This window comes from Herpailurus yagouaroundi, unplaced genomic scaffold (assembly GCF_014898765.1).
Source record: "Herpailurus yagouaroundi ecotype Mexico unplaced genomic scaffold, PumYag 162, whole genome shotgun sequence".
Lineage (NCBI taxonomy): Eukaryota > Metazoa > Chordata > Mammalia > Carnivora > Felidae > Herpailurus > Herpailurus yagouaroundi.
Window position 1 is genome coordinate 75,057,949 of NW_024412403.1, and position 12,469 is coordinate 75,070,417.

Sequence of the window (12,469 nt, forward strand, 5' to 3'; positions counted from 1 at the left end):
AGGTTCTCTGCGTGTAAAGAGGATGCCTCGGCCCTGGGTCAGCGAGGCCTGGACTCATCCAGGTTGGAGCCGCGTGTGGCCCCTCAGGTCCTTGGCCTCGTCTCCCTCGACACTGGCTGTGCTCTGCTCTCTGCACAGAAGCGAAAACGCTGACACTTTTTTTTTTTAATTTTTTTTTCAACGTTTATTTATTTTTGGGACAGAGAGAGACAGAGCATGAACGGGGGAGGGGCAGAGAGAGAGGGAGACACAGAATCGGAAACAGGCTCCAGGCTCTGAGCCATCAGCCCAGAGCCCGACGCGGGGCTCGAACTCGCGGACTGTGAGATCATGACCTGAGCTGAAGTCAGACACTTAACTGACTGAGCCAGCCAGGCGCCCCAGTTTGTGTGTGTGTGTGTGTGTGTGTGTGTGTGTGTGTGTTTAAATGGAAACTTCAATGTTTATATATTTTTGAGAGTGAGAGAGAGAGTGTGAGCCGGAAACGGGCAGAAAGAGAGGGAGACACAGAATCGGAAGCAAGCTCCAGGCTCTGAGCTGTCAGCACAGAGCCCGATGTGGGGCTCAAACCCATAGACCATGAGATCATGACCTGAGCCGAAGTCGGACACTTAACCGACTGAGCCACCCAGGCACCCCAATTGTAGTTTTTTTTAATAGCCATCCTACTAAGTATGAAGCACCTTTTTGTGTGCTTTTCGGTCATCTGTATGTTTACCTTTTTTGAAGAAATACCTCTTCAAACTCATTCCCTATTTTAAAATGGTGTTCTTTTTCTTTCTGTCATTTGGTTGTAAGAATTCTTTTAGATTATGGGTAAAAATTCCTTACCAGATACGTGCAGAAAAATTCAAATGTTTTCTCTCATTCTGTGAGTTGCCTTTTCACCTTCTCCATAGTGTCCTTTGATGCACAACAGTTTTCAGTTTTGATGAAATCCAATGTAGTTATTTTTACGTGTCCGTTTGGTAGCGTATCAAAGACTCCACTGCCTAGACCGTGGTTGCAAAGATCCACACTTTTGTTTTTGTCTGAGAGCGTCATAGTTTAGGTCTCAGAGTTTGTGGCTCACGGAAATGCCCAGGGTTGTTTTGTAGAGGAGAGTTTGCAGAGTTAAATGGTATGAAAATTTTGATATGTCTGGATGCGTATTGCCAAACGGCTTTCCCAAACGGCTGTACCGATGCACTTGCCCATTAACAAATAGGAGACAGCCCAGTGCACTGCACCCTGTGAAGCTTTCTTTTTTTATTTTTAAAATTTTTTTTATAAAAAATTTTTTTAACATTTATTTTTGAGACAGAGAGAGACAGAGCATGAGCAGGGGAGGGTCAGAGAGAGGGAGACACAGAATCCGAAACAGGCTCCAGGCTCTGAGCTGTCAGCCCAGAGCCTGATGTGGGACTTGAGCTCACAGACTGCGAGATCATGACCTGAGCCGAAGTCGGACACCCAACCGACTGAGCCACCCAGAAGCTCCTGTGAAGCTTTCTTAAGGTTCCTACTGATCTTATTCAACGAGATGCAACCGCATTCCAGCTGTGCTTCCCCCAGCATTGACCCTTTTCTGACCAATGTTTTTTAGGTATCAAGATACTCAGCAACAAGCAGAGTTTGTAATGTGGTTGTCGTTAATGTCATTGACTAAACACTGAGATTGCCATGGAATGATTTAGCTAACTGTTGAAAATAAACCCCACTGAGCATCTGCTCTATGCAAAGTGCTGTGGAGGGCGGGGGGGGGGGGTAAAAGGAGGGGAAGGGAGTACAAAGATGACCAATACGTAACGCCATCATGGTCAGGGCTCATATCCCAGTATGAGGAAAACTTCCTACATTTATAATGAGCACTCTGACAACCATCTACCTAGGGCCCCTCCAAACAGCTCTGGGGGTTGGCAAACAAAATGTCATCCCTACTTCAATGATGCAGAAATCAGCTCACAGGCAAAATGACTTGCCCAAGGTCATGGGGCTAGTGAGGCAAAAAGCAAGTCAAGTGATATGTATTGAGTGTTCACTGTGTGCCAGGCACTGGTCTGGAGATACACATCACTGATGAACGGGGAGCTTGCATTCTGGTTGAGGGGAGACAGATACGAAGGGGTCTACAGATAAATTTTAAAATCTTCATGGGGGTGGGGTGGAGGCATACAGCCTTACCTAGTGTGTGAGTCAGGGTTCTCCCAAGAAACGGAATCACAACTATATATATATATATATATATATACACATATGTATATATCTATATATGTACACACACAATATAATATATAAAATAATGTATTTGTTACAGGCAATTGGCTCACAAGAATATGGAGGCTGAAAAGTTCCCAAGATCTGCAGCTGGCAAGCTGGAGACCCCCAGTTATGACAGATGGCATAGTTCCAGTCTGAGTCCCAAGGCCTGAGAACAAGGAGAGTCGACTGTGTATGTTCCTGTCTGAAAGCTAGCAGGCTCAAAATCCAAACAGAGCCAATGTTTCCATTTGAGTCCAAAGGAGGGTCAAGTCTGATACATCAGTTCAAGTAGTCAGGCAGGAGGAAATTCCGCCTTACCTGAGGAAGGGTCAGCCTTTTTGTTCTACTCAGGCCTTCAACTGATTGGATGAGGCCCACCCACATGAGGGAGGGCACTCTGCTTTACTCAGTCAACCACTCCCAAGTGTTTATCTCATCCAAAGCACCTTCACAAACACACCCAGAATAGTGTTTGCCCAAATATCTGGGCATCCTGTAGCCTAGGCCAAGGTGACACATAAAATAAACTGTATCACACATAACATTGGTGAAAGCCTCACTGAGGTGGTGACATTTGCACTAAGAGTAACCAAGTAACCTTGGGGAGGAGCTTTCAACGTAGAGGGACTAACAAGTTCTAGGGTGGAACAATCCTGAATATTCCAGGAAGAGCAAAAAGATCAGTGTGGCTGGAAGGAGAGGATTAGTAGGAGAGGACACTGGAAAGGGGTGGGGGGGGGGACTGGATTGTGTGAGGTTTGTAGACTGTCATGAGAAGTTTGGATTTTATTCTAAGTGGGAAAGCATTGGGGTGATAGAAAGACCATGGTGATAAAATGAAACGATAGGTAGTGTGTGTGTGTGTGTGTGTGTGTGTGTGTGTGTGTGTTGGGCAGGGAGACCAGTTGCAAGGGCAAGATGATAGCAGTTTGAACTAGGACGGTGGCTGTAAAGGTGATGGTTAGAGGTTGGGTACATTTTGGAAACAGAGCTTGTAGAACTTATTGGTGGATTGAATGCAAGACCAAAAGATAATGGATGAATCAAATATTACTCCCAGATTTTGGTCCGAGCAACTGAGTGGATGGTGGGACCAAGATGCAGAATGTTTGCTGGGGCTTTGGGGTAACGGGTGGAGTTTTGGAGAAAACAAGTTCTCTTTTGGCCTCATTAAGTTTTTTGTTTTTTGTTTTTTTGAGAAAAAGAGACAGAGCAAGAGGGGGAGGGGCAGAGAGAGACGGAGAGAGAGAATCCCAAGCAGGCTCTGTGCTGTCAGCATGTAGCCTGATGTGGGGCTTGAACTCACGAAGCGTGAGATCGTGACCTGAGCCGAAACCACTCAGACGCTTAACCGACCCTGGCCTCATTCAGTTTGAATGTGTTACCTCTAGAACTCAGGCCCTCTAACCAGACAGGTGTTTTCCCTACAGTGTCATAACCGTTCATCCATTCAAAATATATTTATTGAGTACCTGCAAAGCTCTGTTCTAGATGCTGAGGAAACAGCACTAGACAAGCCAGACTCAGCAGGGATATTATTGCTAGCAGCGCCAGACCTTGGAACTAGCAACTCTCCATTGAGACTCTGCCCTGTGCTGGGCATTGTGTAGAATACAGAATGAATCAGACACATTCCCATCTCACCAAATGCTTTCAACTTAATTGGATAACTTGCGCGGGAGACAAATAAACAACAATTGATAGCCATAAATCAGTTCAAAATATATTTATGGAGTGCCCGCTCTTTTCCAGGCACTGTGCTCATCATCCTACATGCTGGGAGTATAAAGATGAATGAAAATGCAGTCCTGTTCCCCCCAAAAGCTCACCTTCAAGTGGAGGGGACAGACACTTTCAAGCGGGGGAAAGGCTAAACGTTTTGAGTCCGCTGTGGTCAGTGCACGGCAATACGAAAGCACGACTATGCCTAGCGGAGGCTCTTGTCTTGCAATGGGGGGCTACCTGGAAGAGGTAATAACTCAGCTGAGTCTTGAGGGTAAGTCAGACCAAGGAAGAAGCAAAGCATTCCCTAAGGGGAGAGCACAAGAACACAACAGGGAGCCGCCATACTTTTCAGCAGAGAAGTGAGTGGCTGAGCTTACCTTTTATAGCTTCACATACGTAGATAACTGGGGGTTTGAAATGGAGGTGATGGAGGGGGAAGGGGGGTACTGGAGACAGCCATGCCTGTCAGGAGGATGTGGCAAGGATGAGGTCTAAGAGAGAGAAGGCGGGGGCCTGATACGAGTGACAGGAGGGGTCTGCGATCCTACAGACCTGGGTAGTCAGGGCAGTGTTCCCCAGGGAGGGGCACTGAGAAGGGCTGAAGGGTGGACTTGGGGGGACTTGGACATAGAGCAGATCAGGAGGCTGGCAGGGAGGGTTCAGGGAGGACGTGGTCTGTGACAACAACCAACAGGCACTTCCCTCCACCGGTTAGCCTTTCAGGACGGGTAATCTCCAGGGCATGTTAGGGGTTAGGCACACACCCCTTTCCAAAGACAAGGAGATGACAGGTCAAGGAGACTGAGTGATGTGCCTACGGTCAGACACTTGCACGGTGGTGTGGGTCTTCCTTCTGTCCCGTATCTCCCCTGGTGTCATGGGTTAGAACTGAGACAGCAGCCGTCGGGGGAGGGACCCTGGCTCCCTACCTGCCAAGGAACAAGGCTGGGGTGGGGGGAGCAGGGCAGGGCCCCACTCCGCCTCTTCCCGCAGCAGCCCCTCCCCGACGCGGGGGTGCCTCCCACTCCCCTGAGCCTCGCCTCCTGCCTCCCCTGACCCCGCAGGCCTGACAGCCGTCAAGCTCATCACCTCTGAGATCAGAGAGACTGGGAAGTAGACACTAGCGCTGGTGAGCGGAGGAAACACACAGAAGAGCAATTAAAGCGGCGCGGGGCGGCGGGCTTGCCTTTAATGGCTTGCAGCTGCACGAAGCGGGGGCCCCCCTCCTCCTTCGGGCCCTGCCCTGCTGCTGGGGCTGCCTGTCTGTATTTTGCATCCCCACCAATTAGATCCCCATGTGTGCTGCAGGCGTGAAAAAATAGAAAGTGAATAATCCTTCATTCTCTGTATGGCGAGCAGCTTTGATCCTCTCGGTGCGGTGGCCCCGTTCGGTCCGAAAGTGCATCCCTTCTCAGTGTTCCTTTTTTTTTTTTTTTTTTTAACCCAGTTTCCTTGTCTCAAAATGACATTAACCTCCTCCCAGAGACCTGTGAAATGACCACAATTCATCTTCAGACCCTTCTGATCAAAGCTGGGTTGGGTTTTTTCTTCGTCTCTCTTTCAAACTTTTGCTACACACAAGGCCCTCTTCTCTCACACTGGTTTGCTGCCAGTGTTTCCAGGCTGAAATCAAAAGGCAGAGTCTATTAATATCAGGCTTCTGCAACAAGGCCACCATTGTCTGCTTCGTTTCAGAGTACCTAAGGTCTTCTGGTGAGAGAGAGAGAGATGGTAGGTAAGCGCTTTGAAACACGACCAGGAAGAGAAGGAGTTAATCCCGGTTTATTTCAAAGCCATGATAAGTCTCAGCGACCCCGGCTATAGGTTCAAAATACTGATCACTTGTCTTGTTTTGAAAGCATTAGGGTCTTGAGTCATCTTTGGCGCGGAGACCTATTTTCAGGCTATAAAAAAGGTGGCCGCGAAGCTGCCGGTGGTGGCGGTGGCGTAGGGGAAGGGGCAAAGAAGGAGGCGGTGGTGGAGGAGGAAGGGGTGTTGGGGGCAGAGGTGCAGAGGAGACAGAGGTAGAGTGGGTGGAGGCGGTGGGGGGTAGTGATGGCAGTGATGGAGGAAGCAGAAGAGGAAGTGATGGAGGAAGCAGAAGAGGAAGTAAAGGAGGGGATGGGGAGAGATGGTGGCCGCGGGGTCAACTAAGTGTGAACGGAATTCCCGAAAACAAGAGCAAGCTACTGTCCGCGCTTCCTTTACCATGTCCCGGTGGATCCCACAAGCTGGGGAGAATGCAAAGTTTATCCCAGGAATCCCTGGTTTCCTAAGGGTGGGGCGGGGGGGGAATATGTGAATCCTTTTCTCCTGGGTCACTGGGCAGGTTTAGGGTGGCGACTGCTCACAGCTGAAGTCTGCTTGGGGGGAGGGGGCTTGCTGGAAACAGCTGTCCCTGGATGAGCATCTCATAGACATAGATCCGTGCCACCCAAGCCCATGACAAACATCCACTGCAGTACAACCTTTCTGGGAGGGTGAGTGGGGTGTGGGAAGTGGTAGGGTAGAGATCACCTGGGTCTTCCAAAAAGAACATGCTTAGGGCTCTGGAGTGAACCGTATCGTTCAGTAAGAAAAGTGAACCGGGGTTCTGGGGCCTGGGTTCTAGCCCTGCCTTTGCTAGCTGTGTGGCCGTGGATAAGCCACTTTCTGTTCGCCAGTCCGTCATTGTGTGAAATGAGGTTATCGGATCCGAAGATCTCTGTCAACTCTGACGCTTTGTTTCTATTTTGGAGAAATTGATGCGAACATCGGAGCTTTGCTTGAGTTCCATCCTGACTCTGTTGAGGATGGAATACTATTTTCCATTTCTTTTGGCTGGTCCTTTGTTTTTGAAGAGCAGAGTGGTTCTTAATTTACCTTTGTCAGCCTTGGGTAAATGGGTGGGCCACATCACCCAGTGCCCGTAACCCTTGAGCCATGGCCGGAACCAGACTCCGACCAGAGTCAGGCTGATTTTTCCCATACCTGCCTTAGAAAAAAGTCACAGATTCTGGGGCTCTGGGTGGCTCAGTTGGTTAAACGTCCGACCTCGGCTCAGGTCTCGATCTCGCGGGTTGTGAGTTCGAGCCCCGTGTTGGGCTCTGTGCTGACAGCTCAGAGCCTGGAGCCTGCTTCAAAGTCTCTGTCTCCCCCTCTCTCTGCCCCTCCCATGCTCATGCTCTCTGTCTCTCAATAATAAATAAATATTAAAAAAAATTTGTTTTTAAAAAGAAAAGAAAAAAGTCACAGGTTTTGGTGAAAGCGTTCCAAAGCAGCCTGCTACCACCTGTGAAAGCACATTGACAGCAGTGAGAAATGCTAGGCAAGCCCCAGAATAGGGTCAGACTATCCTGAGGCCAGAGTAAGCAACTGACATCGGTCTAGAAAAGCTAGCAGAACAAGGAGCAAGGAAGGGCATGGAGTAGGAAGGGCAATTCAGGAGTGAATTCCCTGCTGCTGATGAGTCAGGACAGTTGCTGGTGGTGAACTTTTCCAGTGAAGGACGAAATTGCCCTTGTCAGGATGCGGTGGTGTGGCAGGAGCGCTGGATTCCCAATCAACTTACTTCTGAGGCTTTAAAGACATGACTTCCCATCTCTAGACCTCAATTTCCCCAATCCTGTTGTAATGAGACGGTAATAATGCCGGCTCCGTGTTGCTCCGAGCCTAGGAGCTCTTTGCAAATAGCTCAATAGTCTATATGTGTTAAAAGGTTTTTATTCCCATAGTCTCCCTTGGCTTTTGACTTGGCTTTGATGAGGCAGGCAGGAGGGAAGGTGAGCTGGGTGGGAGCTCTCCTGCCACACCTGAGCAGCCTGCAGCCATTGCTGATTTAAATCACGGATTCCAAATGAGAGAGTACCACTTAGGGCACCTGTAATTGAAATATTCTCTGAGGCGCACCAGCTATAACCACGTTTGAGCGCCTCAGAAGATATAATTAGGCAATTGAGAGCCAGGCCTTGAAAGGAGAGGACCCAATATTTCCTGAGTATTTAAAAAAAAAAAAAATGTTTATTTGTTTATTTTTGAGAGAGAGAGAGAGAGGGAGCAAGGGACGGGCAGAGAGAGAGAGAGAAGGAGAGAGAGAATTCCAAGCAGGCTCTGCACTGCCAGTGCAGAGCCTGATGTGGGGTTCCATCTCACAAACCGTGAGATCATGACCTCGGCTGAAATCAGGAGTCGGTGTTTTACTGACTGAGCCACCCAGGCGCCACGTCCTGAGTATTGACTACATGTCAGGTGGGTGCTTGAAACGGATGATCACAGTTAATTCTTGTAAGGTAGAAATTACTATCCATATTTTACAGGTGAGGAAACGGAGGCTTGGAGAGATTAGGTAACACCCCCAAGGTCACTGAACTGAATCTAAATTCCAGTACAGGTCTGTCTGTCTGTGTGGGTTCCTATTATTGCATGTTGACATCTTACCGAAACAAATTGAAATCTTTCTCCTGATTTTTAAACATGGCGAAATGGCCTGCCTGACTCTGGATCCTTGGGGTTGACACCCGTTTTGCAAAGCCAGCTCTCTTGGCCAGAATCAACCATCAGGGAGGATAGTAGAAACAGTGTGAGGGAACCCTTGAGGACCATTAACCAGCATTAATTCTCGTTCCCCCAAAAAAGGGAATCTAAAGGTGCCTCAAAGAAAAAGAAAAAAAAAACATTCCGTTAGAGACTCACAGGGGAAGGAATTTTATTATTCTTGGTTTTGTTTGTTTGAAGGCAGGGACAGGATTGCTCAAAAGCTTTGTCAATGACACACAAGTGGGGGAAAAAAAAGTTACAGGGAGGGAGGGAGGCAAACCATAAGAGACTCAAAAACTGAGAATAAACTGAGGGTTGATGGGAGGTGGGAGGGAGGGGAAAGTGGGTGATGGGCATTGAGGAGGGCACCTTTTGGGATGAGCACTCGGTGTTGTATGGAAACCAATTTGACGAAAAATTATATTTAATATAAAAAAATGACACACAAGTGATAGCATCTGAGGGGTTGGTGCTGGTGTAGACACTCCGAATTTAGCAACCTCGGGATGCTTAGTGAAGGGGCAAAAACACCCCTCTATCTCTTAGATGATTCAGATTCAGAGTGACAACACTATGTCGTATTGAAAAAGGTATATGATGTTCAAGAGCTTCTGCTTAGAGATGGGGCTGGAAGAACACGTCAGTTTGGTTATTCCGGCTTGTTGAAATACTCCTCTGCCCTCTCTTCCCCATTTGGATCCTTCTCATCTTCCAGGTCCTAGTTTACATATTTGTTGTTACTTATTTTTTAAAGTAAGCTCTACACCCAACATGGGGCTCAAACTCATGACCCAGAGATCAAGAGCCGCACGCTCTCCCCAGTGACCTGCCCAGTTCCCCCATCATCTTTCAGGTCTCAGTTTAAACATCACCTCCTCAGCGACACCTCCTCAGAGGATGAGATCCGGAGGCTGTGTCTCATAGCGCACCGTCCTTCCCCTTCCTAGGTGTGCAATTGGGAATGATCCGTTTCATCATTTACCTGTGTGCCGTCTGTGTCCCCGCCGGACTGTCAGATCCACGGGGACGGGCACCACCAGGCCGAGTGGTTTCTTCACCACGTTTTCCTGAGTGCCTCACACGTGGCGGAACGAATGGCTATGTGACAGCGGTTAGAAACAAGCAGTTGGAGGGGGTGAGCTCCGTGGCGCATCTAAGTGTACGGAGGGAAGAGAAAGACCCCATTCGAAGCAGCTTTAAATGTAGGGACATTGATTATAGCACCTAAGGAGCCTCACAGCTGGCACTTCCAGGACTGGCACAATGGCTCCCTAGTGTCACCAGCGAGCTTCACTCCCACGCGGGAAAGTGGGGGTGGGGTGAGGACAAGCACGGGCATGGGCAACAGCTGTGTCCACTGCGCTCCCTACATGTAGGCCCCGGGGGCCCCACCGTTGGAGGCTGGCCTCGTAGACAGCAGGATTAAGAAAGAACGTCTATCTTTTTATGAATTACGGAAAAACTCTAACTGCAATTGTTCCCTGATTCGTTGACCTAGCGGTAGACCTTCACCGTTTAGAAATTCAAGGTGATTCATTAGCTGCCCGCTGTGAAATTAGCTCCACCTCCCCGCAGCTGAGAGATTAGACCAGGCCCTTTGCTTGGAAGGTTGAGTGAAAAGGCTCTGGTGCCGAAGGCACGAGGGAGTGTCACCTGTCCGGTGGTTGGGTGATGAGACTCGCCAAGCCCTAGGAGTCCTCTCCTTTCCCATCCCTGCTTCCAACCTTGGCCCAAGGCTGCCTGTTAGACTTCAGAAATGTCTTGACTACTGTATATTCCTTGGGTTGTATATCTGGTTGCTTCCTTGGCATCTCCACTGGGCTAATAGACCTCCTGGATTTAACGCATCCCAAACCAACTCTTGGTTACCCTCGCCCTACGGGTTTGATTCTTTCCCAATCTTGTGCATGTCGGTGCCGCCATCCCGTGGGGCTCGAGCCAGACTCCAGGAGTCACATTTGATGCGTCACTTTCCCTCCCAACCCACATCCAATCTATCAGCAGCTCGTGCCCAAAACACACCACGGTCCAGCCACTTCTCGTGGTTCTGGCCTCTGCAGCCTAATCCGGGAACGCCCCTCTCTTGGCCGGGCCTCTGGTTTGTCTCTGCTGCTGCTCTACTTGACAGCCAAACCTTCCTGGTCGTTTTTAAATGCGACGGATCCTATCACTCCCAGCTTAAAAACCTCCAGTGGTTTCCTGGTGCCTATGGAATAAAATTCAGTCTTCCTCCATGGCCTACAAGACTCCGGGATCTGTCCTTTGCGCACCTCCCTGACTTTTTGAAGTTTCCATCATTACATTCCAGCCACCGGCCAGGTCTTCAGGGCTCTCGAAGTAGTAACGTCTGCCTGAAATACCAGAACTTTGCGGGCTGGGTTTTTCTCAGAATTCAGGCTTAACTTAAATATGTCCTTCTCAGGGAAATCTCCTCGAACTCCAGCCTCGAACCCCTTACTGTGTTTTATTTTCTTCACTGCACTTGCCGCTATCTGCTTTTTTAAAAACTTTACTTTTTGAGAGAGAGAGAAAATAGAGAGTGAGCGGGGGGAAGGGCAGAGAGAGAGAGCAGAGGAGGGGCAGAAAGAGAGAGAGAGAGAATCCCAGGCAGGCCCTGCACTGTCAGCACAAAGCCAGATGCGGGGCTCGAACTCACAAACTGTGAGATGGTGACCTGAGCGCAAGTCAAGAGTCAGGCTCTTAACCACTGCGCCACCCAGGCATCCCACCACTATCTAATTTTTATTCATTGGTTTGCGTTTATTAACTGTCTTCCTCAGCAGAAGATATGCTCCATGAGGACTTAAACTGCTTATGGCTCCAGCCCTTAGTACTAGAACAGTGTCCGTATTTCTAGGTTCTCTGTGAACATCTGTTGAAAAAGGACACGTTTCAAAGCCTTTGACTCTCATATTAAAATATAAAATATAAAATTCTCCGTACGAAGAAGGAGAGCAAGGACTCTTTTGGGAAGACTGAGACACCGCAGGAGACAGGGAGCACCACAGATATAGGTAGGAGAGGCCTCAGACAGTATCGTGGGGAGTGAGCTTAACGGCGTAAAGGGAGCGCAAGCGTGCATGCAGGGACAGGTGGTCCAGAATTTGAACTTGGTCCATTCCTGGCACGTTTAGAGACTGAAGATGCCAGGGTCGAGGAAGGTCACTCTAGGGTCTGCCTGGAGTCCCGGAACCTTTTTTTAAACCAAGTTTGGAGGGGCGCCTGGGTGGCGCAGTCGGTTAAGCGTCCGACTTCAGCCAGGTCACGATCTCGCGGTCCGTGAGTTCGAGCCCCGCGTCAGGCTCTGGGCTGATGGCTCAGAGCCTGGAGCCTGTTTCCGATTCTGTGTCTCCCTCTCTCTCTGCCCCTCCCCCGTTCATGCTCTGTCTCTCTCTGTCCCAAAAATAAATAAACGTTGAAAAAAAAAATTTTTTAAACCAAGTTTGGAGCCTCGGGCAAGTCGTCTAGCCTCTCTAGGCTTTACTCTGTCATGGCATTGGGCCAGATGATTGCGAGTTTTGGGCCGCCTATGACTGCTCCATGTTCCTTCCACGGTGCATTCAGGAAGTACTTTTTTGTTTTTTTCATTAAGCGTGGATCAAGCCCCTGCTGTGTTTGCCAACTGTGCTACAGGCTATAGGCACACAGCAGAGGACAAGGCACAGTCCCTCTCCTGACGGAACTAACAGAGAAGACAGAAATTAAACCAATGGCAAACAAATGCGTCATCACCAATTGTGTGGGGAAGGGGAGAGAATAGGTGTGACGAGAGAGTTTCTAAAAAAGAATACCTTGTGGGGATGGTAAGGTCAGATAAACCTACTCCAAAAAAAAAAAATTTGGTAATAGTTCCTTAATTTAAAAAGTGTTCAAGCTTCGGGGGAAGGTGATGATGAGGTGGCTTTGGGGAGAGTTTCTGGCTGGGTCTCTGACAGTGGGGTGTGCATTTGGACAGATGCTTTCTGCCATCTCAGCGATGGATTCCTCT